The following is a 6,198-nucleotide window of genomic DNA, read 5'->3' on the forward strand; positions in this document are numbered from 1 at the left end:
TCCTTCCTGCTGTGGACCTGGGCTAGGACTGGGTCTGGTGGTTCCCAGAAGTCAGCAGAAATTCTTACTCGGCAGGAGGGGTGGGGCCGGTAGGGCGGAGTGATGGCCGGCGGCCCAAGTGGGTGGGAGAGGGTCCGGCCCACGCTGAGCCTGGGCTGGGACTGGTCCTGCCCGCGCAGGGTAGCAGGAAGCTCTCCACACACTCACCGGACCTGGGCCTGGCCATTCTTTTTAAATTACTTGGTATATTGTTTCTCTCTTTTTTTTGTGGTACCAGAGATCCAACCCAAGAGCTCCACTTGGCCACATCCCCAGATTTTTTTTTTATTGTTTTATTTGGATGCAAGATCTCCCTGAGTTGCACAGTTTGGCCTTGACCTTAGGATCTTCCAACCTCAGGACCCAGCTAATACTTGTAAAATTTTGAGGTTTGAAATTAAGGATCCTCATGCATCCCCCAAAGCTTCTTGTTAAATCATAAATTTTGATTCAGTAGATCTAGGAGGAGCCTGAAATTCTGCTTTTCTACCAAGCTTCAATGCTTCTGGTCTCTGGAACACACTTTAAGGGAAAGAGATGCAGGATATGGCATTTACAGCCACATTACACTTTGAGTATTCCAGAAGGATCAAAAGGTAGGGTCATTGGTGACTTAAAACTATGGCCTGGGCAGGTGGGCGGAGCAAGAAGAGCGTGATGGGAAGGGGGAGCGGCCGCCTGGGGCTGGCCCGAGGAGGCAGCGGGGAGGGCAGGCTGTGGAGCAGTCTCCATTGTCCTCTGCCAGTAGATTCTACTCTGCCTCAAGCAGTGCATTTTGATGGAGCAGAAGACTTCCTCCCAGACAGGGAGAAGTCACAGAACAGAACGAGGAGAAAGAATTAGGGACACGAGTGTATGCCATGCATTAGTTGAAAAATTAAAACAGTTAAGGGTTTTATAGTGGTGTATTCGTTCATGTCACAATATCCCCTTGTGGAATAGGTGTCTAAATTGGGCCAAGCCAGAATGTCTTATTTGGTGGCAGGACTGTCATGATTTTGCACAGCCTTCAGCCAGGTCCTCTTTCTGGTCCTCTTTTTCCTACTTCTGAATCTTTGTCTATATCCAAAAGATTCATATTTCACAGTCCTGTCATATCTGACATCAGCTTGACTTAATGATCTATTTATTTATTTATTTATTTTTTAATAATTTATTTCCTTTTTATCTTTTGAATAAAATTAGGAATTTTCAAATCACCTTTTAATTGTATACATTCTTATATAAAAATTAGAGAAACTTTTTAAATTAGCTGTAGTATAAATGCTGTATCTTCCAAACAAACTAAAATATAGTATTTTGTAATTAATATTTCATAATTGCTCTTTTATAAGAATTGCCTGACCGCAATGTTAATAAGCTTTATATTTCTACTGTTAATGCAAATTTCAACAAATTTCCAGAAACTCTTCTTAATTTATAATGTTTTGTCTTTAGACAATAGTGAATTAAAAATTAAGCTTTTATGCTACACATATAACTGTACATACTTATATATAGTTTCATCCAATATTTGATCATTTGTTGTATGCAGTCAAGAGAAATGAAACTCTTATTTGAAAAAGTTCTGGCTTACATTTTCCCTATCATGAACAATTTAACAGAAAAGAAAGCACTTGTCTAGTTACACTTACATAAAAAGCAATGCATAGAAGATAAATGTATGCTGCAAAATTTCATTACACTTATTTTATTTATTTCCAAGTTTGCAATAAGACTTAACCAAAGAAAAAGCAGAAACCAAACAAAACAAAACAATACCCTCCCATTAAAGATACTGAAAGGTTTAAGTTAATCAAACAAAATGTAAACGTCACTAACCCAAGGCATGCACTGCTCCTCTATGCTTGCTGGAGCTCTTGCTTGTTTTAACCACGTGAACGGCACTTTCTCTGAACTGTAGCTCACAAAAGTTTTCAAGAAATTTTCCAATTTCTTCTGTAACTGTATCCAAGTAAGTTTCTTTAATGAATTTCACTGTTGAAGATGGAGCTAAAATTTCCCACAGTGTGCTAAAATCCTCGTTTATCATTGAATATAACTTCAGCATTGCACTTCGGTGTCCATGAGCGATTGCATCTAAATTTGAATCTCTGCTGTAAGAAGGAAAGTTGTCCTGCATAAGTGTAGCCAACAGTTTATTCTGTATGTTCTGGTACTTGATGAGAACTTCTGATTCTGGATAGAGAAACAAAAGTTGTTGTATGCACTGACTTTTCAATAAAATTTTTTGCTGTGAACTATTTATTTCATTATAGCTTTGCAATCTGTTCACTAAGAAGCGTCGAAGATGCAGTCTTATGTCATCCCATAGAGACTTTACATCCATCGAGGAATGATCTTCAACAGAATGAAGAGAAGCCCTCGACAGACAATGAAGAGGTGTTTCCCTTAAAGCTGATGGTAAAGAAATACTGCTCTGGAGGGACAGGTCCCAAAGAAAATCCAGTATCATTTCTTCTTCATTTTGTTCACTCTTCAACAAACCACTGTTTTGAGGAACTGTATCAAATCTCCATGGGGAACAGAAGCTGATGTAGACCTATGGTAACTATAGTGAGTCAGCCAGTCAAAGCAGTCCATTGCGCTCTGCAGCTGCACATCTGGACACTGTTTGTTGGCTTCCTTCTGTATTTCTTTAATGCAATGCTCCATGCTGCTAGCATTTTGTTCGAGCTGTTCATCGATGTCACTGAAGATCTGCTTACACTCCAAGTCTCCAGGAAATGAATTTAGCAAACACTGTAGGTCAAAAGAAGTGTGGGCATATTCATCTACACAATCCATCCTTAGTGGCACAGTGTCTGCCCGGCAAGTGCGAGGTCCTGAATTTGATACCCGGTACTGAGATTCCCACAGCTAGAAACAAGAGAGACTGCAACACAGGCTGCTGTCTCCAGTCTATGCTCCATGTAGGTTGCACCGTGTCTTCAGTCTCTAGGAAAATGCCCTGCTGGTCGTGTTCTGGGCTACTCCATTTTGCTCTTCACACAGCTGCTTTCAGGATAACTTGCGTCCACCTCATCGCTGCTCAGCTGCTGGATCCCAAGACAGCGCACTGCCTCCCTCCTCGGACGCAGGTCACCTGGAGCCCGGCCCGCAGGCCCAGAGTCTAGCCTTGCACCTTCTCGGGACTCCCTGGCGACGGCTTAATGATCTATTTATGTCCCTGACATGCTAGCATATGCCTCTCTGCTGCCTAAATTACCTCTGCTCTTGCCTGAATGGCTTGTGCAGGGTAAGTGTGTCCTGGGAGAGCATCCTCTTTGTTAGTGGAGACATTGTTATATGTCTTTACCCTACTTGATCTGCTTTATTTGAACAATATTTTTTTTGCCTAGGATCTGAATTTTTCCTTATTTATATTTGTTAGAATCATCCCTTCGCTCTACTCAACTACTACATTCTAGTGATTGACATGTGTTTCCACTGCTTTTTAAAAATAATTTCTGGGCCAGGGAGATGGCTCAGTAGAATAAGCGCTTGCCTGGCAAGTGTAAGGGCCTGAGGTCAATCCCCAGTTCTGCAAAAAAAATAAAAAAAAATAAAAATAATTTCTGTATATATATTTTTAGTGCATTGTTAAATGATAGCAGAAGAGTTATCAATAAAATATAAAGAAAAATTTTAAAAGATTTGCCAAAGTGAATTTAAAGCATAATCAACAATATCAACTGTTATCTATTATGATATCAGTGATTATCAAAATGAAATGAATAATTATACCTTATAATCCAAAAAGCTAGAGGAAAGGCCTTTGAATGTCTCCACTGTAAAGAGATGATAAATATGTGAAGAGAGGTATGTTTACCTGGTTAGAACAAAACACAGCACATACATGTACTGAAACAGCACATGGTGGCATGGTTTGTATATCTAGATGTCCTTCCAAAGTCTCATGTGCTCATAAGCAGGAGCTTGAAATCATGGGGAGCTTCAGGTAAATGTGAAGCCAGGACATGGGGCTTGGTTGGGAGAGGTGGGAGCATGTTCTTTTATTTTATTCCCATTTCATTGATGAGTGAGTAGACTTAGTAATGTCGAATGGGGGCCAGCCAAGTATCTCAGCAGATTAAAGCGCCTACAAGCAGGCAGAGGCGTCAGGTGGTTTGATCCCCAGGCCTGCTTCCCCCTCCCCCGCCGGGGTGCGCTAAGACTGGGCATGGTGGTACACATCTGTAATCCCAGCTCTTGGGAGGCTGTAAACAGGCAGATCACTATGAGTCCGATCCAGTAGTGAGACCCTGAACACCCTGTAGACTCTTTCCTAAAATACAAAAAAAAAAAAAAAAAAAAAGGTAGAATGGTTCACACAGAGCGCATGACTACCCTGACTTACTACCCTGTAGACAAACCATGCCACCATGTGATGTTTCAGTATATGTATGTGCTGTGTTTTGTTCTAATCAGGTGAACATACCTTTCTTCACATATTTATCATCTCTTTACAGTGGAGACATTCTACGTATGTGTGCTCCCAACCTCGGTAAAATACTGACTCCTAAGATTTCGGGTCCTCAGTGTAAGGCTAGTGCTTATATGTCCACTCTTCCTTCCCTCTACATCTCCAAACAGTGCTTGAGTTACAAGTTCAAAGCATGTAAGTGGTTTTTGTAAGTGAATGGCACTTGGTTACATCCCTACGGCCATTTTTGTTGACTGTTCATCCCCATTTTTTAATACCTGGGGGAATTTCTTCATTTCTCCTCACCATTTTTCTGTTAAACATTTACTTATAGAAGGTGCATAAAATAAAACAGAATGAGGTCTAAAATTACAGGCTATGAGCATGTCAATAATTTTGGTTTGTCAGAGCTACTGATGTATGTGGGTGATAGAAGAGATACGGAATTATAAACCTTGCATTGAGCAGTTTACTTCTTAGCTGTGATTCCTCCCTTTTGTCTCCAAAGAAACATAACAAAAGAGCCTGGCATTCAAATAGGGATGCCCATGGTTCTCCTCTGCTTTAGAAGTTGCTTACTCTTCTGCTACTTGGGTCATGATGACATGCCACTGGACTATGGCGTGACCCGGGAGCTGTGGGCCCGTACCCTCCTGGTGACACTGTGCCATGGCTCTCAGCTTGGCTCCTGAGTTAGTTTTCTAGGGCTGGTGCAGCCAAGTACCCCAGACTGGGTGTCGTAAACCACAGAAACCTCTTTTCTTCCAATTCTGGAGGCCGGAAATCCAAGATCAAGGTTTCTACATGGTTGGTCTCTCCTGGGGCCTGCCTTGACTTGCAGATAGCCAGCTCCTCGCTGTCTTCCCTCTGTGTGAGTCTGTGCCCTGTTTGTCTCTTCTTCCAAGGACATCAGGTCTATGCGATCAGACCTCCCCAACGAGCTCATGGTGCCCTAATCACCTCTTTAAAGATGCCATCTCCACATAAGTCATATTCTGAACTGCTCAGAGTTAGGACTTCAATGTAGGAATTTGCATGAGGGATGTGTGTGACAAAGTTGAGACCGTAAAAGCTATCAACTTCTGGAAAACCTGGGTGGTTGGTCACCATGCTACTCTCCAGTTTGGTTTAGTAACTTAGGCAGTTCCCTTATGCACAGCTAACTAACTGGTTCATATATCTGGATTTTTTAGGAACTAGCTGGCTATCTGGCTATTGCTACTACTTTGTTTCTGTTTTGCTTTGTTATTTTTTTAGGGACATGCTTTTCTGGTTGGCAAAGAGTGATTTCTGATCCTTCCTATGATCAGTTAACCAGTGCTTCTCAGGTACCCAGGCCCCCGATTTTTCTGGTGTACTCCATAGCACCCTGGTGCTTGGAAAGGCTTCATCCATTCCAAGTTGGGGAGCAGCTTATTTCTAGTTTCTTATATAAGATAGAAGCTGGAGTAGCCTGCACCGTGCTGAACTTGCAAGGGATTTTGTAAAGACACTTCCACATCTTCTTTGTTACCTCCACTCACCCTGGTGGATGGGACTCAGAAGGATAAGCTCCTAGTCCCAGAGGGGCTGGAAGTGGCAGAGGTGACAGAGAAACTCCCCCAAAGTGTCTCTCTCAGGTGAACTCTGCCAGCCATACCCCAAACTGTAGCTCTGAGCTGGAGAGGGAGGCAGCCTTTCTCTGTAGCACATCTTACATAAATACCTGTGACCTCTGGATTATTTTTTTATAGTTTTTATATCTGTTAGGTCAA

At 42.1% G+C, this 6,198-nt stretch overlaps 1 pseudogene; it reads right to left on the reverse strand.

The window, feature by feature from the left end:
• Positions 1 to 1,824: 1,824 nt before the first annotated feature.
• LOC101572100 lies at positions 1,825 to 2,878 on the reverse strand (annotated as a pseudogene).
• Between the last annotated feature and the right edge of the window lie 3,320 nt (positions 2,879 to 6,198).

Source organism: Octodon degus, unplaced genomic scaffold, assembly GCF_000260255.1.
Source record: "Octodon degus isolate 3935 unplaced genomic scaffold, OctDeg1.0 scaffold00023, whole genome shotgun sequence".
Taxonomy (NCBI): Eukaryota; Metazoa; Chordata; class Mammalia; order Rodentia; family Octodontidae; genus Octodon; species Octodon degus.